Consider the following 27,443-nt stretch of genomic DNA (forward strand, 5'->3'; position numbering starts at 1 on the left):
GAGAGGGATGCACGTGCCCCAGCAGACGACAGGCACAGGAAAGGACAAAGGTAAGATCAGACAGACTGTTTTCGTATTGTGCAGTGTGTGTGTGTGTGTGTGTGTGTAATGGCTATCAGAGGATGGACCTCGAGCAACTAACTGAAAGGTCAATGTCACAGGCAAGGCCACTATCTCTCTGCTTGAGTTTGTCTACTTCTCAGTCCGTCTCTCTCTCTTTCTTTTTTTTTAGGGGGGGGGTTCCCCATTTTTCTCCCCAATTGGCAATTACCCCACTCTTCCGAGCCATCCCGGTCACTGCTCCACCCCCTCTGCTGATCCGGGGAGACTGCAGACTACCACATGCACGTACCGGCATGTGGTAGTCTGCATGATCCTCCCACCCGTTACGTCCCCCTGGTGAAACTCCTCACTGTCAGGTGAAAAGGAGCGGCTGGCGACTCCACATGTATCGGAGGAGGCATGTGGTAGTCTGAAGCCCTCCCCGGATCATTAGAGAGGGTGGAGTAGTGACCGGGACGGCTCGGAAGAGCGGGGTAATTGGCCAAGTACAATTCTGAGAAAAAAGGAGGGGAAAAAATCCCCCCCCCCAAAAAAAAAAACAAACCCAAAAGAAAAAAAGGTGTGCGGAACATACGCTCTGTACCTGCTGAATATTTTCCCGTTCCTTTAACAGAGATGAGACCCGGCACCATGGGATTGGATGGCACGGGACGGTGTATAGGTTTGATAAAGTCTTATAGACAAGATGGAGCAAGCTCGTTATGTGTTTTATACGTTGGTAGCACTTTAAAGCAGCATCTAGTGTGTATAGGGAGCCAGTGACGGGGGGGGGGGCTTGGATGGATGTAATATGGCCCAACTTTCTAGTTTTCCTCCAGAGTCTAGCATCAACATCCTGTACCATGACATGCTTCTGTATGCTAGTGTGTGACTGGATGACACTGCAATGTGGATTGCTCTTTGCTTGTACATCTCTCTCTCTCTCTCTCTCTCTCTCTCTCTCTCTCTCTCTCTCTCTCTCTCTCTCTCTCTCTCTCTCTCTCTCTCTCTCTCTCTCTCGCTCTCTCACACTTCATCATTTACCCAGTGCTCGAATTACTGTCCACTCAACCTTAAAAACAGCAGATTGCTGGTCTGTTTTCATGCGTGACAATGCAACTCTGGGGGCATTTGCGTCAGCAAGCTTCTGCCAGAAGATCGAGGGAAGATTTGAGAGAGACTTGAGAGAGAGAGAGAGAGAGAGAGAGAGGAGAGAGAGAGAGGAGAGAGAGAGAGAGAAGAGAGAGAGAGAGAGAGAGAGAGAGAGAGAGAGAGAGAGAGAGAGAGAGAGAGAGAGAGAGAGAGAGAGAGAGAGAGAGAGAGAGAGAGAGAGAGAGAGAGAGAGGAGAGAGAGAGAGAGAGAGAGAGAGAGAGAGAGAGAGAGAGAGAGAGAGAGAGGAGAGAGAGAGAGAGAGAGGAGAAACAGCACATAAAAAAGGGCAACATGTTTTGTCATCTTGTGTCGGGGGGGGGGGGATTGTCTGCCCCGTTTCAGCCTTCCACGTTTCTCCCTCTTTCTCCAAGAACCTGCTTTTTATGCCGTTGCTGGGGAGATGGGTGACGTGGGTAAAAATGTGATGGTTAAAGCGTGTCAATGAGATGAACCCTAATTCAGTTTTTTTGTTCGTTGTTTTTTCAGTCACTTAAACTGGCGCGTTGGTGATACCGCTGTCTTACCTGGAGATACAGATTCACTGACTCATACTAACACTACCTCTTTCACATCACATGGTTTATTGGCTTAATGACACCATGTGGATGCTGATGAAAGGATGTGAAGAAGAAGCATTAAAATCTGGCGTCAATATCGACTGGCATCAGTAATGAGGCTCACAGCAGACGTAAGCTCATATAGGGGGAACAATGATAAATTCACTGGAAAAGGTCATGACAATTAATTAATTGATTCAGTCCTTGAATTGGGCCAGCAGTTCATCATAAGAAACTGATCACCCCTCCAAATGACCCTCTCCATCAAAAGCTGTGTAGAAAGTGAACGCCCAAGGAGCAGGGGTGTAGTGGGGATTTTGTTTAGTGGGGGGGGGACGCTTTTAATGACATCATCACAGAGAATGCTGTGCGCTGACACATGCTTCATTCACAAACCACACTTGAATCATCCCAGTTCATAGCAAAGGATCCGCGAATTTATTCTACGCTAAACACATACAGTCAGGTATGTGCAGTTTTACAATTACAGGCCGCAGTAGCTCCAAGTCGGAGGGGGAGTCAAATCATCAAGCACAGCGGGCCCGCGCCTAAAAAAAGTCACCAGCGTTACTCACCACTGACGTTTTTATTTTGACCACATGACGTCCTGCTCAAAAAAGTCAAAGAAATCGCCACACTGGTTCAGGAGGAGAATCCTTGAGAGATTCGGTTAAAGGTCTCGTCCTCGTGTCTTCAGCCGAGCGATGGTATCTCAGCCAAGCTGTCCCATAGCGTGGTCGGATCCTGCTGGTTTAGAGGTGGCCCGTGTAGTTTGATGAACATCAAGGCGGATACCCGTTCAGTCAGTAACTTCATGTGGATCGGGGTGACAATTGGATTCATCTGGCTGAATCCCCTTTCGCACTCCGCAGTGCTACATGGGATGAGTTTGGTGCAATTCATTAAAGGCCTGAGCTCATCGAATATATGCGGGTCACAGTTCTTGTCTGTTTCACATTTCAGTTACACAGTCAGTGTAGTTTTACATCCCAGGCTTATTGATTCGTCTGTAAGAATTTAAATTTTACCTTCTGTGGCTTGCATTCTTTGGCAGATTTTTTTATGCATCTCTGAACCTATATGGTCTGTAATCTGTGCTGCGCTGTGTTTGGAGTGTAAACCGATGCCAATGTCAATCCCATTTTCATGTTGTAACTCCAGTAATCTCCAGTAATCCATAATTATCAGAAAATGGCCTGTTGTTACATGCTAAGACCAAGGTTGAAGAAAAGGTGAAATTGTTCCTTTTCACTTGTAGCCCCCAAAATCAGGAATGAGTTAACTCTGCATGTTAGGCTGGCCTCTACACTGCCTGTCTCTAAATACAGCTCTTGGATCCTGAACCCTCATCTGCCTCCTCTGTGTGAGAGTGTTTTGCTTAGTTTAGTATTTCATGTTTATTCAAGTTTGCATTATTGCCTGCCTTGTTTGGCAGTAGTCTTTTGTTATTTTGTGTTTTGCTGAAGTCCAGTAAAGAGACATTGTACTTTACCAACTGCCTCTTCTTTGCCATTGGGTCCAAAGACATGGTGTTCCATAATAAGCCCGGACCATTTTAATGGCCTCTCCACCACCACCCCTTCTAAAGGGGACAAAATAAACGTTTCATTGCTGCCTCTTTTTTTTGCCTCTTTTTCTGTCCACCCAAATTAGTGGTGGGACTTAATCAACGTCTTCCATCGAGGTTATACAGCAGAAGAAGCATAATTATTCCTTTCTTTGGCTTGCTGACCCCTGAAAAAAAGTGAGCCAGTGTATTGGTTCATTATGATGGAATTAGCCATTATTGTAGTGTGAAAAGACTTGACAACTGACAAAAAAATTATGAATGAATCCTACCATCTGTGGTGTTGGAAGACTTTGCATCGAGCATGCTGGGTAGAGAAGCATCCTGAGCCGGAGCTATCAGGCCAATGGCAGTGTCGAGCGCTGTTGAATCCTGAACCATTGTGGACGTCTTGTCCATTTCACCAGCAGTGCTGAGAGAGCCATCCACTCCATTTAAATCATGGGCGTTGGTATGGTCTCCATTCAGTTCACACTAAGGAAGGAGATTTGTGTCGATGCAGGTGCCCACTGGGGACCGGGGTTCGCGCCACGGCCTCGTCAGATCCGACTATGGCCGGACTCGATGAAGCAGCAATAATTGGCAATGCTGTCTTCGGGAGGGGGGTGGAGTCGGCTTGTGTTCGTCACATGAATGCGTCTCTGGGTGTGTGGGAAAAGGCAGTGGTTCGGCCTGGATTCGCCTTGTCACGGAAGTGGCGAGGCGTCTCCTTCGAGACTGCCGGCCGGAGAGATGCAGTTGGCGAATGCATGCAGTACGAGGGTGGGTGTTTGAATTAGAATCGGGAGCAATTGGCCACTAAATTGGGAGAAAAAAGGGAAAAATCAGAAATAAATTTATGGAAAAAGTAATGTAAAATTAAACATTGTAATTACTATGTATAAGTAGTAGTAGTTGAGTAACCACAATTACTCCAAATGTTTATTTTTGTTTTTACATCAGTAATACATTTAGAGACATATTCTTTGTAGTTTATGGTGACCATTCCACTACTGTCGACAACCGATTATCTGCATACCAACTAAAGTTTGTCACTGGTCTGCTTAATGTCAGTAGTCTCAAACGGCCCATGTCAAATCTTATTGTAATACACGTGTGAATAAGTTAATCATTGTAAATCACATTTCGGTGGCCTTACGCATACAAAATAGGTGGCGACTACAGAAAACGGCTCGTGTTCTATTGTAACTGGTGTCTGAAATTGAGATTTGACCAGAAATGTAAAGTGCTTTGAGTGGCTGTTGCAGCTAGAAAAGTGCTATATAAAATGCAACTTGATTGATTGATTAAATAGTAAACAGAATGGAATACGGCACATGATGTAGCCTTCAGGTACGATGCATTCATATTATTACAACAACAAAAAAAAGGGTCTGCAAAATTGTGCACCAATGTGTACTATGCCATCTTATGTGCATCATGCCATACTAGCCTGTCTTAAGGGCTGGTCACACCAGAAGTGACGTGGTGGCAACAGGCAATGGAAGTCATTACATTTTCAATGGAAAATAGGGTGCAAACTGTCCTGGCACAACTATTGCTCTATGCCTTCTCTTCCACTGATAAAGAATGACTCCTGTCGCCTCTTGGCCACCACATTGCTTCTGGTGTGACCAGCCCTTTAGCCTCCATTCAGTGGATTTGGCGTTGTTCGTCCCTGCTCTTGTTACACTCATTCATTCATTCAGTCATCATCAGCCGCTTTTCCGGGGTTGAATCACAGTGGCAGCAAGCTAAGTAGGGCACTCCAGACGTCCCTCTCCCCAGCAACGCCCCCCAGCTCCTCCTGGGGGATCCCAAGGCGTTCCCAGGCCAGATTGGACACGTAGTCCCTCCAGCAAGTTCTGGGTCTACCCCGGGGTCTCCTCCCAGTTGGCCATGCCTGGTAAACCTCCAAAGAAAGGCGCCCAGGAGGCATCCTAATCAGATGCCCGAACCATCTCAACTGGCTCCTTTCGATGTGAAGGAGCAGCGGCTCTACTCCAAGCTCCCTCCAGATGACCGAGCTCCTCACCCTATCTCTAAGGCAGGCACTCTACGGAGAAAACTCATTTCAGCTGCTTGTTTCTGCGATCTCACCCTTTCGGTCACTACCCAAAGCTCATGACCATAGGTGAGGGTTGGAACGAAGATTGACTGGTAAATTGAGAGCTTTGCCTTCTGGCTCAGCTCATTCTTCACCACAACGGTCCAGTACAACGTCCGCTTTACTGCTGATGCTGCACCAATCCACCTGCCAATCTCCCGCTCCTGCTTGGGGTCTTGTGAACAAGTCCCCAAGATACTTGAACTCCTTCACTTGAGGCAACAACTCAACCCCAACCCAGAAAGAGCAATCCACCATTTTCCGGTAGAGAGCCATGGCCTCAGACTTGGAGGTGCTGACTCTCATCCCGGCCATTTCACACTCAGCTGCAAACCGCCCCAGTGCACGCTGGAGGTCGCGTTCTGATGAAGTCAACAAAATCACATCATCTGCGAAGAGCAGAGATGCAATTCTGAGGTTCCCAAAACGGACACACTCCTCACCTTGGCTGCGCCTTGAGATCCTTTCCATGAATATCACAAACAGAATCGGAGACAAGGGACAACCTTGACGGAGTCCGACACCCACCGAAAACGTGTTTGACTTTGTGTCAAGAATGTGGACACAGCTCTCACTTTGGTTATACAAGGACCGAATGGCTTGTAGCAACTGCCCTGGTACCCCATACTCCCATAGTACCCACCACAGAGTGCCCCGGGGTACATGGTTGTAAGCCTTCTCCAAGTCCACTACACTCAATTGCTACACTCAATCAGTATCAATCAGACGGTCCTTAGTAGAGATGATCAAGACACTCCTCTAAAAATGTTTAAAAATTACAAAATACATTTTAGGACTTTAAAATCACGAAGAAATTAAAATATAGAAAACGTACACTATATGTACAAAAGTATTGGGGCACACCTCTTAATCATTGAATTCAGGTGTTTCATTCAGACCCATTGCCACAGGTGTATAAAATCAAGCAGCTAGCCATGCAGTCTGCATTTACAAACATTTGTGAAAGAATGGGTTGTTCTGAAGAGCTCAGTGAATTCAAGTGTGGTACTGTCATAGGATGCCACCTTTGCAATAAGTAAATTCATGCCAGATATACCACGGTCAACTGTAAGGGGTATTATTGAAAAGTGGAAGCGTTTAGGAACAACAGCAACTCAGCCACGAAGTGGCAGACCACGTAAAGTCACACAGTGGTGTCAACGAGTGCTGAGGTGCATAGTGCGTAAAAGTCACCAACGCTCTGTTGACTCAATAACTGCAGAGTTCCAAACTTCCTCTGGCATTAACATCAGCACAAAAACTGTACGCCGGGAGCTTCATGGAATGGGTTTCCATGGCCGAGCAGCTGCATGCAAGCCTTACATCACCAAGCACAATGCCAAGCATCGGATGGAGTGGTGTAAAGCACGCTGCCACTGGACTCTGGATCAGTGGAAACGTGTTCTGTGGAGTGATGAATCACGCTTCTCTGTCTGGCAGTCTGATGGACGAGTCTGGGTTTGGCAGATGCCAGGAGAATGTTACCTGCCTGACTGCATTGTGCCAACTGTAAAGTTTTGTGGAGGAGGGATAATGGTATGGGGTTGTTTTTCAGGAGTTGGGCTAGGCCCCTTAGTTCCAGTGAAGGGAAATCTTAATACCAAGACATTTTGGACAATTCTATGCTTCCAACTTTGTGGGAACAGTTTGGGGAGGAACCTTTTCTGTTCCAGCATGACTGTGCCCCAGTGCACAAAGCAAGGTCCATGAAGACATGGTTGGGTGAGTTTGGTGTGGAAGAACTTGACTGGCCCGCACAGAGCCCTGACCTCAACCCCATCAAACACCTTTGGGGTGAACTAGAACGGCGATTGCGAGCCAGGTCTTCTTGTCCAACATCAGTGCCTGACCTCACAAATGCTCTCCTGGATGAATGGGCAAAAATTCCTACAGTCACACTCGAAAATCTTGTGGAAAGCCTTCCCAGAAGACTGGAAGCTGTTATAGCTGCAAAGGGGGGGGGGGCAACTCCATATTAATGCCTATGGATTTAGAATGGGATGTCATAAAAGTTCCTGTAGATGTAATGGCCAGGTTTCCCAATACTTTTGTCCATATAGTGTGTGTGTGTGTCTCTATATAAAACTTTGTTAAAAGAAACCATCAATGGCAGGGAACGTGCTCAACAAATAAGGAGCAAAATAAACCAGTGAGTCAAGTAAATAATTTACGAGACAGTAAAAGCCTGTTTCATGCCTATAAATAATTTACTTGACTCATATATATATAGTCCACTCCTCATTAGTCGAGCACTCACAACACGATTGATGGTGTTTCGGAAAAAACTATATATATATATATATATATATATATATATATATATACACTACCGTTCAAAAGTTTGGGATCACATTGAAATGTCCATATTTTTGAAGGAAAAGCACTGTACTGTTCAATGAAGATAACTTTAAACTAGTCTTAACTTTAAAGAAATACACTCTATACATTGCTAATGTGGTAAATGACTATTCTAGCTGCAAATGTCTGGTTTTTGGTGCAATATCTACATAGGTGTATAGAGGCCCATTTCAAGCAACTATCATTCCAGTGTTCTAATGGTACAATGTGTTTGCTCATTGGCTCAGAAGGCTAATTGATGATTAGAAAACCCTTGTGCAATCATGTTCACACATCCGAAAACAGTTTAGCTCGTTACAGAAGCTACAAAACTGACCTTCCTTTGAGCAGATTGAGTTTCTGGAGCATCACATTTGTGGGGTCAATTAAACGCTCAAAATGGCCAGAAAAAGAGAACTTTCATCTGAAACTCGACAGTCTATTCTTGTTCTTAGAAATGAAGGCTATTCCATGCGAGAAATTGCTAAGAAATTGAAGATTTCCTACACCGGTGTGTACTACTCCCTTCAGAGGACAGCACAAACAGGCTCTAACCAGAGTAGAAAAAGAAGTGGGAGGCCGCGTTGCACAACTGAGCAAGAAGATAAGTACATTAGAGTCTCTAGTTTGAGAAACAGACGCCTCACAGGTCCCCAACTGGCATCTTCATTAAATAGTACCCGCAAAACACCAGTGTCAACATCTACAGTGAAGAAGCGGCTGCGGGATTCTGGGCTTCAGGGCAGAGTGGCAAAGAAAAAGCCATATCTGAGACTGACCAATAAAAGAAAAAGATTAAGATGGGCAAAAGAACACAGACATTGGACAGAGGAAGACTGGAAAAAAGTGTTGTGGACGGATGAATCCAAGTTTGAGGTGTTTGGATCACAAAGAAGAATGTTTGTGAGACGCAGAACAAATGAAAAGATGCTGGAAGAATGCCTGATGCCATCTGTTAAGCATGGTGGAGGTAATGTGATGGTCTGGGGTTGCTTTGGTGCTGGTAAGGTGGGAGATTTGTACAGGGTAAAAGGGATTCTGAATAAGGAAGGCTATCACTCCATTTTGCAACGCCATGCCATACCCAGTGGACAGCGCTTGATTGGAGCCAATTTCATCCTACAACAGGACAATGACCCTAAACACACCTCCAAATTGTGCAAGAACTATTTAGAGCAGAAGCAGGCAGCTGGTATTCTATCGGTAATGGAGTGGCCAGCGCAGTCACCAGATCTGAACCCCATTGAGCTGTTGTGGGAGCAGCTTGACCGTATGGTACGCAAGAAGTGCCCATCCAACCAATCCAACTTGTGGGAGCTGCTTCTGGAAGCGTGGGGTGCAATTTCTCCAGATTACCTCAACAAATTAACAGCTAGAATGCCAAAGGTCTGCAATGCTGTAATTGCTGCAAATGGAGGATTCTTTGACGAAAGCAAAGTTTGATGTAAAAAAAATCTTATTTCAAATACAATTCATTATTTCTAACCTTGTCAATGTCTTGACTCTATTTTCTATTCATTTCACAACATATGGTGGTGAATAAGTGTGACTTTTCATGGAAAACACAAAATTGTTTGGGTGATCCCAAACTTTTGAACGGTAGTGTATATATATATATATATATATGTGTTGGATATGTGTTTTTGTAGGTTTTTTGTAGTTTGGATATATGTGTTGTTTTTGTAGTTTGGATATTTTTCTTTGTGTTGCACTGCTGTGGGCTGGGGGAATCACTATTTCGTTTCATTTCATGGGCGCAGGTGCATGGAATGAAATGACAGATGTTATTCCTGAAAGTGCTTCCATGTATTTTATTGTTATTTTTATTATATTATTATTATCATCATTACCGTTATTATTATGTGGCGCAGTGGTTAGCGCAGTCGCTTCACAGCAGGAAGGTCTTGGGTTCGAGCCGTGGGATAGTCCAACCATGGGGGTCGTCCCGGGTCGTCCTCTGTGTGGAGTTTGCATGTTCTCCCTGTGTTTGCGTGGGTTTCCTCTGAGTGCTCCGGTTTCCTCCCGCAGTCCAAAGACATGCAGGTCAAGTGAGTCGGCCATACTAAATTGTCCCTAGGTGTGAATGTGTGTGTGTGTCAGCCCGGTGATGGCCTGGCGGCCTGTCCAGGGTGTCTCCCCGCCTACGGCCCAATGACTGCTGGGATAGGCTCCAGCATCCTGCGACCCTGAGAGCAGGATAAGCGGTTTTGATAATGGACGGATGGATATTATTATTATTATTATTTGTACATGCAGGTGGCTGGCATGACAGAGGAAGATGCAGAGGACAGGAAGAGGTGAAAACAGATGATTCGTTGTGGCGACCCCTAACGGGAGCAGCTGAAAATAGTAGTAGTAGTAGGAGTAGTAGTAGTAGTACAAGAGTTAAACAAAATATCGGATTGATATCGGTATCGGCAGATAGCAAAAGCTGTGGTATCGGTATCAGAAGTGGGAAAAATAGTATTGGGACATCTCTAGTACCTACAAAAGTGGTCCAAGGAAGGTCAACCAGTGAACTAGCGACAGGGTCATGGGTGCCCAAGACTCATTGAAGAAAAAAAAAATCCTTGTGTTCCGCTGACATTTCTGTTTCAGCTCAGTTTTTTTTATTGAATCCCGGAACTCCCCACATACTGGATATATCGTCATGGCAACCTGGTTAACACACTTCACCAGTAGGTGGCACCAAAGATTGAGTATCAAGACATGCCCGAAACATCTCCTTTCTTTTAGCTTTGGAACAAACACTCACCGGCCACTTTATTAGGCACACCTGTCCAACTGCTCGTTAACGCAAATTTCTAATCAGCCAATCACATGGCAGCAACTCGATGCATTTAGGCACGTAGACATGGTCAAGACGATCTGCTGCAGTTCAAACCGAGCATCAGAATGGGGAAGAAAGGTGATTTAAGTGACTTTGAACGTGGCATGGTTGTGGGTGCCAGACGGGCTGGTCTGAGTATTTCAGAAACTGCTGATCTACTGGGATTTTCACGCACAACCATCTCTAGGGTTTACAGAGAATGGTCCGAAAAAGAGAAAATATCCAGTGAGCGGCAGTTCTGTGGGCGAAAATGCCTTGTTGATGCCAGAGGTCAGAGGAGAATGGCCAGACTGGTTCGAGCTGATAGAAAGGCAACAGTAACTCAAATAACCACTCATTACAACCGAGGTATGCAGAAGAGCATCTCTGAACGCACAACACGTCGAACCTTGGGGCAGATGGGCTACAGCGGCAGAAGACCACACCGGGTGCCACTCCTGTCAGCTAAGAACAGGAAACTGAGGCTACAATTCGCACAGGCTCACCAAAATTGGACAATAGAAGATTGGAAAAACGTTGCCTGGTCTGATGAGTCTCAATTTCTGCTGCGACATTCGGATGGTAGGGTCAGAATTTGGCGTCAACAACATGAAAGCATGGATCCATCCTGCCTTGTATCAACGGTTCAGGCTGGTGGTGGTGGTGTAATGGTGTGGGGGATATTTTCTTGGCACACTTGGGGCCCCTTAGTACCAATTGAGCATCGTGTCAACGCCACAGCCTACCTGAGTATTGTTGCTGACCATGTCCATCCCTTTATGACCACAGTGTTCCCATCTTCTGATGGCTACTTCCAGCAGGATAACGCGCCATGTCATAAAGCTCGAATCATCTCAGACTGGTTTCTTGAACATGACAATGAGTTCACTGTACTCAAATGGCCTCCACAGTCACCAGATCTCAATCCAATAGAGCACCTTTGGGATGTGGTGGACCGGGAGATTCGCATCATGGATGTGCAGCCGACAAATCTGCAGCAACTGCGTGATGCTATCATGTCAATATGGACCAAACTCTCTGAGGAATGTTTCCAGTACCTTGTTGAATCCATGCCACGAAGGATTAAGGCAGTTCTGAAGGCAAAAGGGGGTCCAACCCGGTACTAGCAAGGTGTACCTAATAAAGTGGCCAGTGAGTGTATATATAATCAAATGCTTAATGTAAACAATGTCCTCCAACTTCTGCAAGGTGCATGTGAACACCCTGCCAAATGCATTGCATTTCACACTGTAATGATAGGCAAGGCAAGGCAATTCTGTGAATAAACTTTGAACTTGAACTTAAACATTTAGAAATGGCATAGCATTACATAATCCATTGTCTCCATCCTATCACAATGTTAAAACAATGAATACAGAGCAGTCCAATAGTCCTTTGTGAACAGTTTCTTTGTGTATGTGCTGTAAATGTGTAGGTGTGTGTGTATGTGAGTGGGCTTTTGTAAGGGCAGCGATCCGCTTACACCCTAGTGCCTATGTTCTCTCAATGCCACCTCAAAGTCACAAGTTGAATCTTTGTGGTGGCCGTGACAGGCGGCCACTATGTGAGTAGACGGCATGCTGTCCATGGTACACACTGCATATCGCACGTATGGGGTGTCCGACCCGCAGCACGGTGGTGTCGCCCTGCTTAAAGCGTCGCTGGTGTACATTTCAGGCCCAGGCTTGTACACAACATCGAGGTTGTAACATTGCGGCTGCATCAACATGCCCTGGAGACCTTTCGGTTGCGCTCAGGAGGGGCTTTTTGAAGATGGTGATCAATGGTTTGTGGTCCGTTTCCGCAGTGACTGTTTCCCTGCCATGTGAATATTGGTGGAATCTCTGGCAGGCCAAAACTATGCTCAAGCACTCTTTCTGTATTTGAGCATAGTTTTGCTCCGTCTGCGTCAACACTCACGAGGCAAAGGCCACAGGCTGCCCCCCTTGCAACAAGCAGCACCCCAGTCCAGTCATGCTAGCGTTGCTCTGGATCATAACAGGCCTTGCGACGTCATAGTACTTGAGAACAGGAGTGCTAGAGACCATCTGCTTTATTTCACGCACTGCATCCTCATGCTTGGGCAGCCAATGCCATTCGGTGTCCTTATCCAGGAGCCTGCGGAGTGGCTCACAGACCTCTGAGAGCTTTCGCAGGAATTTGGCACAGTACATCACAAACCCAATAAAGCGTTGCACAGCCTTCACATCAGTGGGTGTCGGCATCTCCAACACAGCCCATGTTTTCTCTGGGTCGATTTACAGTCCTTCCGAGGGCAATATGTGGCCATAGAAGTGGACAGCTTAGAGTTTGAACTGCAGCTTGCGCTCACTCGGTCTGAGCTTCACGGCCCTGCATTGCTCCATGAGAGCACACAAGTTGTTGTCATGGTCCAGTTCCGCTTCTGCATCCGTGTAACCACTCCCGGCCACCAGGATGTCATCAGCTATTGGTTCAATGCCAGCCAGGCCTGATAGCAGTTCGTGTTGCTTGCGTTGGTAGAGCTCTGGTGCTACTGAGACTCCGAACGGGAGTTTGAGCCATCTCATTCGGCCCCACGGTGTCCAGAAGGTCCACCAGTGTGAATAAGCGAGCCTTGGGCAGCTTGTACAACATGTCTTCCAGTATTGGCATGTGGTAGTGAGACCTCAGCAGTGCTCAATTTAGAGGTTTTGGGTCAATGCAGTCTTATTTTTTTCTGGTTTTGCAACAGTCACCATATTACATATCCATGCACTAGGCTCGATCACCGGTGTAACGTTGCCAACTCTGATGTGTTTGTCTAGTGCTACCTTGACTCTTGCCCTCAAAGCTACAGAACATTTCGAGGTGTGCATTGTACTAGAGTTACATTAGGGTCCAGCTCAAAGTGTGTTTCACCCGGCACTGACTCGATTGGGTCATTAAAGACATCATTGTAGAATTTTAACAGCTGTACTTTTGTAAGAGGCGCACCCTGACTTGTTTCTACTTTATTAAGCTCATCTGGGATTGTGAGGCTCATGAGGCCCAGACGTTCACATGTGGCCCCGGAGAAGAGAGGCTCTTGCTTGGTTTCAACTATCTCAAAGACGTGGTTGTGCTTTTCTCCTCGAATGACCCATTCTGTGTGGAATCTCCCCTGTAATGGCATGACTTCCCTGAAATAGAGCTTCAGCTTGGTTGTGCTCGGATGTAAGGCTGTTCCGGGGGACAGCTTCTCTCTGATCTTGCTGCTCATAACATTGCAAGTGGCGCCTGTATCTATCTGGCATGGCCGCCTTTTCTTATTTCTGCCTTTTCTTTTCATTTTAATGGTGCACAAACCATTTGAGCCCCTGGGATTTTATGGTGCTAATGCATTCAGTGGCTAGGAACAGTCTTATCAGTATCTGAGTCCCCTTCCCCTTGCTCAACATCTTCAAGCACATTCACTTTTTTTTTTTGCTAGCTACTAGCCTGACATACTTTGGCAAAGTGATTTGAAACGCCGCATGCTCGGCATGTTTTACCATAGGCTTGGCATTGCTCTCTGCCCCGCTTGTGACTGTTTCCACAATATTTACAGATCCAGCGTGGGTCTCTCGCCACCATTTGTCCTTGCACTCAAGGAAACATGGTGGTTACATCTCTCGTTTTGCTTGTCCACGGCGTTCACACTGTCTGTGTGCACTTGCAGGCCCTCCATAATTTTCATGAGCTTCTCTGTCAGTTCGTGGCAAGCGCCTCCTGACGTCCTCACTTGCAACACCGAGCACGAGCCTGTCTCGGATCAGTCCGCCCTTTAGCCCTCTGACCTCGCATGGCGCTGCTCTTTCCCTTGGCCTCGTTAGAACACTGGCTATTGCTTCATCCGTCTCTTGCTTGCAACACCCGAACGCGTACCTCTCGTACATTATATTGTAGCGTTGCGTGCCGGTGACAAACGTTGACGAGGATTTCAGTTCGCCAGCAAAACAACCGCACAACTTTATTTCTCAACAGAATTCAACTAACCCTCCCCCCGGGGTTGAGAGACGATCCCAAAATAATAAAACAGCATCGGTTGGCTGTTCCCGTCCTAACCTGATGAAAACGCTCTCGAATTTAGGGCTAATTAAACCTGCTAAGCTCCCCTGGGACTCTGACGTTGCATCGGAAAGTGGAAATGCTTGTGTTCACCGTCGTCAAACCGGAAATCGTACAACGTCGTCTTACGCAGCTAGCCTATTGCTGAAATTGTTAATGCTGGCTGTGATAGACAAGGGCCCTGTGGTGGTCTGACGGCCTGTCCAGAGTGTCTCCCTGTCTGCCGCCCAATGGCTGCTGGGATAGGCTCCAGCATCCCCGTGACCCTGAGAGCAGGATAAGCGGTTTGGATAATGGATGGATGATAGACAGGTGTCAGAACACACAGTGCAGCGCAGCTTGTTGCTTATGGGGCTGCGTAGCCGCAGATTGGTCAGAGTGCCCATGATAACTGCTGTCCCACAGGCGAAACCTACAAGGATGAGAACGTTCATATCCTTGATAGGGAGGAACGCTGGTTTAAACGGGGAGCCAAAGAGCGTCTGGGTGGCGTGGTGGTCTATTTTGTTGCCTATCAACATGGAGCTTGCCGGTTCGAATCCCCGTGTTACCTCCGACTTGGTCGTGCATGCCTACAGACACAATTGGCCGTGTCTGCGGGTGGGAAGCCGGATGGGGGTGTGTGTCGTGGTCGCTGCACTAGCGCCTCCTCTGGTCAGTCAGGGCGCCTGTTCCGGGGGGGACTAGGGGCATTTATATGAAGAGGGAATGACCATCCCTGAACCGAGGGGAGGCTAAGAGTACATCTGTCGCCATCTTGCAATGCTGTAATTGCAACTATTCTCCATTCCTCTGTGAATAGTACACATGGCCAGTGTAACTCTAGTTAATGGTCACGGTAATTTGCCTATGAAACCGATTGTTGGTTTCGGTCGTTATGCCACTGTATTGTTTATAAGGGTGGGGAAACCTGCTGTCAGTTGAGACTGGAGAGGTCACTTAGATGAGTGATGAAACATATCTGTCAATAAACGTTGTGTCCAGATGAACTGATTCAACTCTTTGTGATTTCCTTATCGGGTATCCAGATAAGTTGAATCAAGTGCAACTGGACTTGGTATATATCCGTGAAGTTGCACTTGATTCAACTCCCCTGGATAACCATGACCTGGATGAATGAGAAGATTCACAGACTTCCTTAGCGGTATTATTAAGCATGCATAAAGGCATATATGCAGGTAATGCAGCTATATTAGGGCCCGCAACAGCTTTATTTATTTTACTGACAATTAACCTAAACACTTTGTGTTTGTAAGGCCTATGCGCAGAAAAACATAATGGCGTCAAAGTGCGGGTGGTGACGTCACCAATAATGTTTTCATCTGTGCAAAGGTAGTGCCGTCACCGATTACATTTTCATCTGTTGTGGTGCTCCGACACCAGATTTTGTTAAGTAGGATAGTCTATCAACATCTTGGCCCTGCTATTATGACTCCTCCTCTACAGTACAGCAGTCTCCTAATCGTCATTTCATTTAGGCATCAGCTGTGCAGTGCTTTTCGCGTTTGCTGCTTGTTTTAAAGCTGCGTGCTTTCACTTGTTTTACTCGCTACTGACATTATGTTACGTTACATCTACGTTACATTTGAGTTACATCTACATTACATTTGAGTGGCTGTTGCAGCTAGAAAAGCACTATATAAAATGCAACTTGATTGATTGATTGATTGATTATGATGGGCAAGCTGGGGCCCGCTTTCACCATCTTCAAGGCTCAGCGTTTTCGGTTTTTACCGATTTTCACCGAAAAATACCCAGATTTTTAAACTGATTTTCACCCGGATTTTATGTTTCCCCTGATCCAAAAGTTGTTCCTGTTCGTGTGAGGTTATGTAACAGCGTCCTCTTGTGGCGAAATTAAGCATGCTGGATGGCTTTGAAAAATAAAAACCGAAAACGCTGAGCCTTGACCATCTTGCATTGGGGCCCGGTGCTGACTCGTTACGCCTCTGCCCTGTCCTCTGCCGAAAGCGCCTACAGTGTGCACGTGAGCATCAGAACTGGACCATGGAGCGGTGGAAGAAGGTGGTCTGGTCTGATGAATCACGTTTTCTTTTACATCATGTGGATGGTCGGGTGCATGTGTGTCGTTCACCTGGGGGAGAGATGGCACCAGGATGCATTATGGGAAGAAGGTAGGCCGGCGGAGGCAGTGTGATGCTCTGGGCAATGTTCTTTTGGATCCTGGCATTCATGCTGATGTTACTTTGACACCTACCTAGACCAGGTACTCCCCTTCATGGCAATGGAGGGGAGTACCTGGTGTGATGATGTGAATGATGTGAGTCAGGGAATGGGACAGACAACAACAGCATGCGCTGACTCACCTCCACTAAAACAACAAATGACTGGAGACGCTGTGACCAGTGCACCATGTCCACATATCCAGTAGGTGGAAAACAAAGATACCTCCTCATGGGAAGTGATCAACAGCATAAAAACTGGAAAAAAAAAACTTGCTCTTTTTCTTTTTTTAAGGATTGCGAGAAACTTCGGTCCAAGGTCGGCAAAATCAAATCGTCGTCACAATTTCATTGCAAAAGCACATTTGCACATACATGCATATTAATTTGACTGTTCAAAGAAATGTTCTAAAAAAAAAAGGATGCTTAGTTTCTAAGAATATCAAGGGAGGAGTATCTAAGAATCTAAGTGTATATACATATCCATTAATGTCATGTGGGAATAAGGTATAAGGATTTAGGAAATCATATTTTTACCGAGTCTAAAATCAAAACAAATTTAAAAAAAAAACAAATTGCAATTAAAACACTGGGTAATCTAGGGCGTTTGAGCTACTGAATGTTACATGGATGTAAAGAGTTTTTGAAATGACGTCTTCCTCAGCCGGTGACCCAACGGTATGACCCAAATCACGACAGATGACATCACTTGGAAGAATGTAACCTGCGACGGCCACGTAGGAGACTGGGCCTCTCTTGCTGCCAGCGTGCTGTTGGCCCTGTGTCATCGAGTTTGGCAAGTGGGACTCCAGCTAACAGACTATCATTAGAAAAGAGCAATGATGTCGTCTCCCAGACATTCTGATAGCTCTCTGACACCCGCGGGTGAAAAACAGAAATTTCTTGTACTTGCTCGAAATTAATCAAACATATGATTTAATTTGCTTCATCCTAAACAAATCTGTTTCAGATTTGTTCATCATAACAGTTCTTCATCTGTAGGTTTGGTGATCTAAATTTATACTGCTTTGTTGGCTTGCCAAGCATACCGACGTGTTACTACTCATTTGAATATGGAGGCACCGGGGAAGAGGAAAAGAGGAGGTTTATGGATGTGGTGAGGGAGGACATGCAGGTGGCTGGTGTGACAAAGGAAGATGCAGAAGTTTCATCTATTGCCATGTGCATCCCATGCACTTGGAATTTTCCTTGGTTTTGGTGCGACTGAGAATACAAGCGCTATGCTTCACCTCCTCTCTCCCTCGTTCTCTCTACGTTTCCTCCAAGCTGCTGGGAGCTCTTAATCCCCCTTGTCTGCAGTAGCAAAGAGGTGACTGGGGAGGCTAAACAGAAGGTGACCCACATATCTCCCCTTCCAGAGCTCCATTTCCCGAAAGCATGGTCTGCCCCCTAGCACGCAGGAGGGGGAAAATGATGCACATCAAATTTGGACGATGCTATTGGAGGATTTGGATTGTTTGGGTCTGCTTCAAAAGTCTCGAGTAATGACGGCTCCAAAAATATCTGCAGTCTTCTTGCAACAGTCATACCAAAGATTGTGTATATGACATATTTATCTCGTTCCAACCAGCTGAAGGTTGTTAGTATAAACCAGTGACATTACTACTGTTTATCGTGACAGCTTTTGTCAGTTTTGTTATTTGTGTATAGCTTTGCAGCACTGTTTAGAAGAGGACTTGAAAGCCTTGTCATTGTAAAGTTTAATATCTGCACTACTGTATATTAATCGATGATATTGATCATGTCAAATCGAACTAATCCAAATCTTGCAGGAATAGGGGTTGTTGAATACAGAGACAAGGAGAAAAATCTGACTTGGAATATTAAACATGGGTAAATTGTGTTTCCTTTATCATCACACATAATCTAATTGACTACTTTAAATGGCTGTGTAAATACTAGATACATAGATAGATACTTTATTGATCCCGAGGGAAATTAAAAAGAAATTAAGATGACAAAAAAATCACAGCACTATGGAGAACATTATGTTTGGATTGTGTTATTGTTCATATATATTAAGTGTTTCCTGTTTGGGTATAAAACCTGAAGAAACTGTAGAAAAGCCGTGGGAAACAACAGAACTGATCAAGGCCAAATGTTTTGAGCTGAAGAAATATCCATTTTAGGCAGAGAAACTAACAGAACGATAGAGAGAAGATGGAAGGAGGGAGGGAGAGAGAGAGCGAGAGAGATTGATCTGGAGATGCCAAGCTCCCTCTCAGACGTTTTCTCGTCAGAGTCAGGAAAACCAACAGTCTGAAGTTCAAAAACCTACTGTTCGAGTGTCCGTTGCCCCTTTCTGCTTTTTTGAGCCATGGACATCAGAGATAGGGGGTGACCCACATCCTATCAGCTGATAGACCAAACTAAGCCCATCCAAATAAAAGCCAACAAACAAGCAACCTTAATTTGCTTTATAGTTTGAGTAAAGGACTTCATATTTATTTTTGGTCAACACTATGGACGATCTGCATCCAATGCAGGGGTAGTCCAACCTTGGGGGTCGTCGCGGGTCGTCCTCTGTGTGGAGTTTGCATGTTCTCCCCGTGTCTGCGTGGGTTTCCTCCGGGTACTCCGGTTTCCTCCCACAGTCCAAAGACATGTAGGACAGGTGAATTGGCCATACTTAATTGTACCTCGGTGTGAATTGTGTGTGTGTGTGTGTGTGTGTGTGTGTGTGTGTGTGTGTGTGTGTGTGTGTGTGTGTGTGTGTGTGTGTGGGCGTGGGCCCTGTGATGGCCTGGCGGCCTGTCCAGGGTGTCTCCTCGCCTGCCGCCCAATGACTGCTGGGATAGGCTCCAGGATCCCTGCAACCCTGAGAGCAGCATAAGTGGTTTGGATTGGATGGACTATGGACGATAACCACACCTTGTGATGTCTGGGTCTTACATAATGTTTGCCTTGATATGAGTCAGTAACTCAATGCACAGCATCTTTTTCCAGTATTGTGATAAGACATTTTCCAGTATAGGTCATCTTTTACAATTTCTTTACTGCCTTACTGCTCATGAACATCATTTTAAATACCTACGAAATATTTTCATCAACGCTTTTTGAGATCCAAACATCACATCAGCAAGTAACAGACCTCTAGAGTGGTTTGATGCCAAACTAGCGGTTTCCAGATCCATACCCTTGGGCTACATGAAGTGAATGTGGGAACTGTGGACCAGAAGGAGACCTACTTCCACACTGACTCAGAAGCAGCTAGTGGCTCAATGCTCGAACATGAATAGAGTGAAGTTACTGTCACGGCTTGAGATGGAGAGGCTCCAACAGGATAACTATACAGTTCAGCGCCCAGTAAGCAGGAGATACACGAGGACAGACCCCAACCAGCCGTGACAGTTGAAGCTTTCATAAGGAAACTCTTGCATGCCTAAGAGCATTTTCTCTCCTCAAAATTAACCAGTGAATACCTAATCTTACAGTTGCAATCGCAGTGTAGTCTGCATTGGGTCATGTACACAGCAATAATTGACGGATTGATTTTCATTCTCTGAACTGTTGTGACTCATTGTTTCTGATGGGATGTTGTGATTGAAGAAGAAAGATGAAAGCTACTTCATTTTTGTCATTGTACAGTTGTTTGGTTACAATGAAATTTGTCGTCTGCATTTAACCCATGCTATTGTATAGGAGCAGTGGGCAGCAGCAGCGCCTGGGGACCAACTCCAGTCCCCCCCCCCCCCGTTGCCTTGCTCGGGGGCACAGGCAGGCGTATTAACCCTAACATGTATGTCTTTTTGATGGTAGGAGAAAACAGAGCACCTGGAGGCAACCCACGCAGGTACGGGGGAGAACATGCAAACTCAGCTTAGAAAGGACCTGGGATGACCTGGGTTCGAACCCAGGACCTTCTTGCTATGGAGAGTCACACCATAGCCAGAACCAACCTGGGATATTGAATCCTACGAGCAAGTGAGTTTTGATTAGGAAAATTAATATGCTCAAGGTTTTGCTACGATAAAAACGGGTGTTCGGGTAGCGAAGTGGTCTGTTCCGTTGCCTATCGACACGGGGATCGCCAGTTCGAATCCCCGTGTTACTGGCTTGGTCGGGCGTCCCGACAGACAATTGGCCGTGTCTGCGGGCGGGAAGCCGGATGTGGATATGTGCCCTGGTCGCTGCACTAGCGCCTCCTCTGGTCGGTCGGGGCACCTGTTCAGGGGGGAGGGGGAACTGGGAGAATAGCGTAATTTAGGCGTAATTTATGGGGGGGTCAGGGGGGACATGTCCACCTCAATATTTAGAAGAGGTGAATTTGCCCCCCCCCCCAAAAAATATATCATGAATGATAATAACTACCTCGCCAAAAAAGGTAAAATAACAACACAGACAGTCGAACTACTTAAAATGTCATCCATACTTGTTTTCCAATGATTTCATACACCCCTATGCTTGGGTCATACCATTGTCTAGCCCAGTACACCACCATTTCTTACCTTTGGGGTTTCTGAATTAGATTTTCTTATGTATTTCCGGATGAATTATAGCCCTATCCAGTTTATAACTTGTGTTTGGGGTTATCAGTTCAGACCCCCTCACGAACTAGCTAGCTAGTGTAACCTATTTTTCTGGACTTGCTGTTAGTGATTTTAAGTTCATGTTATAAGCTGTTGCCACAGTATATGCCTTGAGCTCTTATTTTGAAGGCTGAAGAGAGCGGAAGTGCTGTACGCAGTGTTGTTGCTGTGGAGTTCGGTTGGGGAAGAATCCAAATAAAGTGGTCCTCGTGTGAAAGTGGAGCCTCCGTATTTGTTATTTTATAGTTTCATACCGTATAGGCGGCATCTACAAACCCTCGGTTACATTGGTGGCAGCGGTGGGATGCTTGTGCCAACGTCCCGCAAAAGAAACGTTTAAATTACCGAAGAGAAAGGTTCGGAGAGTCAGTTAGCTTCTCAGTTAGCCTCAGCTAGCAACGGCGGAGCTTCGTCGTGTCGCAAACCCGGCGCGGTGTGTGCACGAAGACTTCACTCATCTTGCTGCTGTCTTCTGAGATAACCGAGGAGCAACATGTGGAAATACGAGGATCCGCTGGACTATAACCACAGAGAGCGACGTGGAGAAAAGCCGTTCGCCAGCAACGTGAGGATTGAACTCCCGCCGCCATTTTCCGGGGAGGAAAAACAAAGTTTCCCGTGCTGGGCCAGACAATACGAAGTGGCGGTGAAGGCGCTGGTTGGAGGCACTGGCGATGACTTTGACTATGAACTGGTGAGGATTTTACCAACGCGTCTAACAAAGGCTGCTTTTCTGCTATGGGATAGCTTGCCAGCTGCCGTTCAGGCGGATTACGCTAAGGTAAAGGAGAAATTGCAGGAGGCTTTCGGACGAAGACATTTTCTTGACTGTTTCAGAGCAAACCTCTCTGCCCGCCTCCGTGCTCCTGGAGAGAGTCTGGAAGTATATGCAGCAGAAATAAGCAAGCTAGTTCAAGAGGCATTCCCAGGCTATGGTGATATAGCTCAGAAAGAGGAGAAATTTCGCAGATTTCTGGCTGGACTTGACCCGGCACTGAGAGCTAAATGTCACGAGCAGGGAACTACTGATTTGGATGAGGCCCTGACCATCGCCGGCCGGTGTGAGGTGGCCCAAGAGGCCCTAAAGATGGACTATGTCAACACCCACGTACGCCAGCTTCCCACTGAAAGCAGTGCAGTAGCTATGGTGCACTCCATATCTGATGGGGGTGGTTTGTACAGAGCTATGGACAGACTTACTGCGGATATGAGGGAAATGAGGATGGAAATGAAACAAATGACAGAGGAAAACAACCGACTGCGATCCAGCCGCTGGAAAGATGAACGGAAAGCCCCTCACCCAATACGTGGAGGTCAGTGTTCTTGTGGGGAGCAGGGCTGTCAGTCTCGCCCATGGGGTGAACAGAGAGGGCGTTCAACCGACCGTGGCTGGCGCGAGCGGCGAGCAGAAGGAGGCCCCAGGAGAAACAGGGCTACTGGACCCCCCTACAACAACCGAACCAACTCCCCAAGTTGGTGGGGTCCCAGACCTGCTAGGAGCCCCTCTAATGAGGAAACACAGGACGGGCAATGGCATACTAATGCTGATGCATTCTCATGGCGTCCTCAGGACCCCAAGCCCAGGGTGGTAAATGTCACCACGCGGCAGCCAGCACAAGTGAATGTCATAGGCTCAGAGGAAGGGCCAAGTGTTCCTCAAACAGACACTCAGCTGCTTCAAACATCCACAGGGAACCCCCAGACCTCTGACTTCAACGCAGGGGAACAGCGTGTGGAGAGGAGCAGTGAGACGCGGGATTTGTCTTTCATGCATGCACTTTCACATGATGGAACGGAAATGAGGGAGCTACAACGGGCTGACCCAGATATTAGGCAGGTATTGGACTCGATGGAGAGGAGTGGTTCTCGGCCAGCTAAGGGGCGGATAAGAGGTAGCTCCTGGTGGCTTAGAAAATTATGGACTGAATATCCCTGCCTCTCTGTTGTTAATGGACTACTCTGCAGGGCGGTGAACTCTCCCCTCACCGGAGATGCTCTGTGTCAGGTTGTCATGCCCTCCTCGGTTATCCCTGATGTGCTGCAGCATCTGCATGGGGGCTCTGCATCGGCACATTTCTCAGTGGAACGAGTGTGGGAACGTGCAAGAAAAACTTGCTACTTGCCTTTCATGTTCAAAGATATTCAACGGTGGTGTGAGCAGTGCATCCCATGTCAAACCCGCAAGGCCCCGGTGGCTAAGCATCGTGCACCGATGAGGAGCCGCTGGCCTCTGGTGACACAGGGACTGTTCAGATTACAGGCACCAGTGAGCCACTACAGACTGTTTCTCGTTCTGGGAGGACTGTGAGAAAACCAGTTCGTTTCAAGGACTTTGTCACGTTTGGTTAGCTGTTTGTGAGAAGAAAAAAAACAAAAAACAGCACAGACAAGTAAGTATGACTGTTGGAATTTCTGTTGATTGTTTGTCGAGGTCACTTGACATGTTTTTTTTTTACTGTGATGGTACTTTTTTTTTCTCATACGTATATAGTATGTCTGGATGCTATGGTGTATCAGAACTTTCTGGTGTACATGGGGAATAGTGTGGCATACTTTATTGAGACTGTACAGTGAGGTGAGGGGTAACATGCATAATGTTATGTTAAGATTTTGTCTTATGGTGTTGGGTTACTTCTGGGGTTCGCAGATTGATATGCACTTTTTTGGTGTCAGGGTGTGTTTTCTGCTGTATATGTATATTTAGGAGGACAGGTTGATAATGTTTTGGACAAGCCTGTGTTTTTGTACTTATAGTGTTCCTGTTTTGAAACGAGGACGTTTCTTTTTGTAGGAGAGGGGGTATGTAACCTATTTTTTTGGACTTGCTGTTATTGATTTTTAAGTTCCTGTTATAAGCCGTTGCCACAGTATATGCCTTGGGCTCTTATTTTGAAGGCTGAAGAGAGCGGAAGTGCTGTACGCAGTGTTGTTGCTGTGGAGTTCGGTTGGGGAAGAATCCAAATAAAGTGGTCCTCGTGTGAAAGTGGAGCCTCCGTATTTGTTATTTTATAGTTTCATACCGTATAGGCGACATCAACAAACCCTCGGTTACACTAGCTAGCTAGCTAGCGCTTGCAAACAGTAGCCCCTAGACGTTTATGTTAGCTTAAATGAACTTGGAACTGATAATTTCGAGCACATGAGATAACATAATAGGTACAGCTACAGACCAATTTGTGCCAAGGGTATTGTATTAGTTCAAATGCATCTACTACTTTGATTCACAGAGTTTTTTGGGTGCAAAAAAGAGTAAGATGAGAGAATTACCTAGAAAGTTGTTTTTCTTTTACATAAGACATTTCCACAATAAATTGATGTAGAAAAAGAGAAAATGCAGGAAATTAAATGTGTGATGCTCAAAAGGAGCAGCAACCGGCACGGCTCGGACGAGTGGGGTAATTGGAGGGGTATAATTGGGGAGAAAAGGGGGGGAGGACAAAAAACAGTAAATATTAGGTAAAAAAAACATTATTCTTGTTCTATAACAGTTCAGATAATTCATCTTCATTTTTTTGTGTTTTGTGTTGTATGCTTCATTTGAAAAACGATATCTCTCTTATGTCTGTTAATGCAAGGGGTGTAAGAGACATAATAAAAAGAAAACGTTTGTCTTTATTCTTTAAAGGGAAGAATGCTAACATTGTTTTCCTACAAGACACACATTCTAAATTTGAAGATATTAATTTGTGGTCTAAACAATGGGAAGACCAAGTTTATTTTAGCCATGGCACCTCAAGGTCAGCAGGGGTCGCCATCCTGCTGAAAAACGTTCAGGGTCAGATTATAGTCCATAAAGTTGATGTCCATGGTCATTGACTGATTTATATCCTGACCCTTGACGATTTGAAATTCATTTTCATCCAACATTTATGGCTAAAACGAGAGCAAAGAAAACAAATTTTTTTGAACAAATTGGCTTACAATTAGATCATCTTAAATTAACACACTCAGCTGATAATGTTATAATTGGATGCTTAATTTTGTCCATGATGATTTTTATGATAAATATCCTTCTAGATACTCTGCAAGTCACCCAAACAACACATTTAATAACTTTTGCAACGAACAAAGGTCTGACTGATGCTTGGAGACACTTAAATCCAGGGATATTTAAATACTCATGGTTCAGCCAAATCATAAGTCTAGAATTGACCACTGCTTAATTGCATTTCACTTGCTATGTTATTTCATTTCTTTTCATTATTACTTATTCTGCTCATGGTAATGCACAGCTCCAAAGAGAAACAAGCAATTCATGATCAAACACAACTCAATTTACACATTCCATGATTGAAAAGGAGCAGGGGGAAGAAAATCTTCCTTTGCCTGCCCCTTACTCGAACATAAATAAACAACAGAATAGATGGTCTGTCAGCCAGCCAGTTACTGAACAGCTAATACTTACAGCAAGATGAGAAATTAAAAAGACTCAATAAGCCATACACTATAACTGAAAACCCATTACCTGACAACTCCATATTGCCTAATTATTCTTTCCTTATACCTTTTCTTGAACTGAAAGATATTTATACAGCCCTTTAGATCGTTCTCTAAAGAATTCCACAGTTTGATGCCACATCAAAATACACATCTGCTTTAAAGTAGTACGTGAATACTGATGTTTAAAATTTAATTTCCTTCTATGGTCCTCGTCCTCTGAACTAAAAACAAATATTTTTTGTAAATCTTCTGGTAATACTCTGCTTTCTGCCCTGTACATAACTAACAATGTCTGCTGCTCAACTAAATCTTTAAGTCTCATTAATCCTGACTTAATAAGCAGTCCGTTGGTTTGTTCTCGTGGATCCACTTTATGAATAATTCTTACTGCTCTTTTCTGTAATATAACCAATGGCTTTATGTTGCCCCACACTTCCACACAATAACTAAAATATGGCAAAATAAGTGAACCATACAGAATTCGCGTTACCTTGTAATCGAACACGTACTTAGCTTTGTTCAAAACAGAAATATTCTTAGACACCTTAGAGGTTGTGGCGGATTCCATCAGCTGCACTTCCAGCTGCTTAAGAGTGGGTATCCACCACAACCAGAAACATACGTCCCTCCAAAGGGCCAGCAAAATCCACATGGATTCTCTGCCATGGCGTCCCCAGCAATGGCCATGAATGCAGCGGGGAGAGACTGGGAGACTTCTGGCTGCATTGACATCAATGAAACACTTTGGCCTGCTGTTCAATCTGAGCGTCAATCCCCGGCCACCAGATGTAACTACGACCAATGGCTTTCATTTTAACCACTCCCGGGTGCCCCAGATGCAGCTCTTTCAGTAATTGTCTCAATTTTGGGGGCACATTTACCTGGTTGCCCCACAGAAGGTACCCTTGGACCACTGTGAGCTTATCTTTCCTTAAGTAAAAGGGTGTCAAGGCAGTGTCCTGCCCTTTCACCACAGGAAACTGCTCTGACAAAATCATGTCCACCACTTGAGAGAGCACTGGGTCATACCTTGTTTCTTTGTAAATGTCTGTGATGAATACAGGCAGGGAGTCCAGGTGCTGTATCACCACTGTATCCGCTGAACCTGGTTTGTCCTTGTGTGCTACCTGCAGCAGCAGGCATGACAGGCCATCCGCACTGCCATGATCACGTGTGATCACGTGCCATGATCATTCCTGTACTGAATCGTGTAGTTGTGAGCTGTTAATACAAGGGCCCATCGTTGAAGCTTAGCAGCTGCCATAGACAGACGGAATAGCTTTGCTGGGGCTTAATATTGTTGTCAGTGGCCGGTGGCCAGTAAGTAGGGTGAAATGACACCCATACAGATATGCAGGAAATTTGCATACGGCAAATATTTCAAGGGCTTCCCCTTCGATTTGAGCATAGTTTTGCTCTGCTTTGCTCAAGGTTCTGGAGGCGAACGCCATGCGTCTCTCTTGACAATCAGACATCATATGAGAAAACACCATGCCCATGCCATAAGGCGAGGCATCACATGCTAGTCTGATCTGCAGTTGGGGATCATAATGAGTCAGTACTCTCTCTGAGAGGAGCTGTTCTTTTGCCATACAGAACACTTTTTCGCACTCCAGAGACCATTTCCATTGTGCCCCCTTGTGTAGCAATGCTTGCAAGGGGCTGAGTTTTG

The 27,443-nt window shown here is 45.6% G+C and overlaps 1 protein-coding gene across 1 annotated transcript in view; it reads left to right on the forward strand.

The window, feature by feature from the left end:
- The first annotated feature begins 17 nt into the window (after window positions 1-17).
- Window positions 18-27,443, forward strand: part of LOC130113862 (uncharacterized protein DDB_G0290685-like) — a 36,946-nt gene continuing 9,520 nt past the window's right edge. Inside the window, exon 1 of the mRNA XM_056281539.1 lies at window positions 18-50. The gene's annotated coding sequence lies outside the window, so the exon portion shown is untranslated. The remainder of the gene's footprint in view (window positions 51-27,443) is intronic.

The sequence above is a fragment of the Lampris incognitus genome, chromosome 6 (assembly GCF_029633865.1).
Source record: "Lampris incognitus isolate fLamInc1 chromosome 6, fLamInc1.hap2, whole genome shotgun sequence".
NCBI classification, from domain to species: domain Eukaryota; kingdom Metazoa; phylum Chordata; class Actinopteri; order Lampriformes; family Lampridae; genus Lampris; species Lampris incognitus.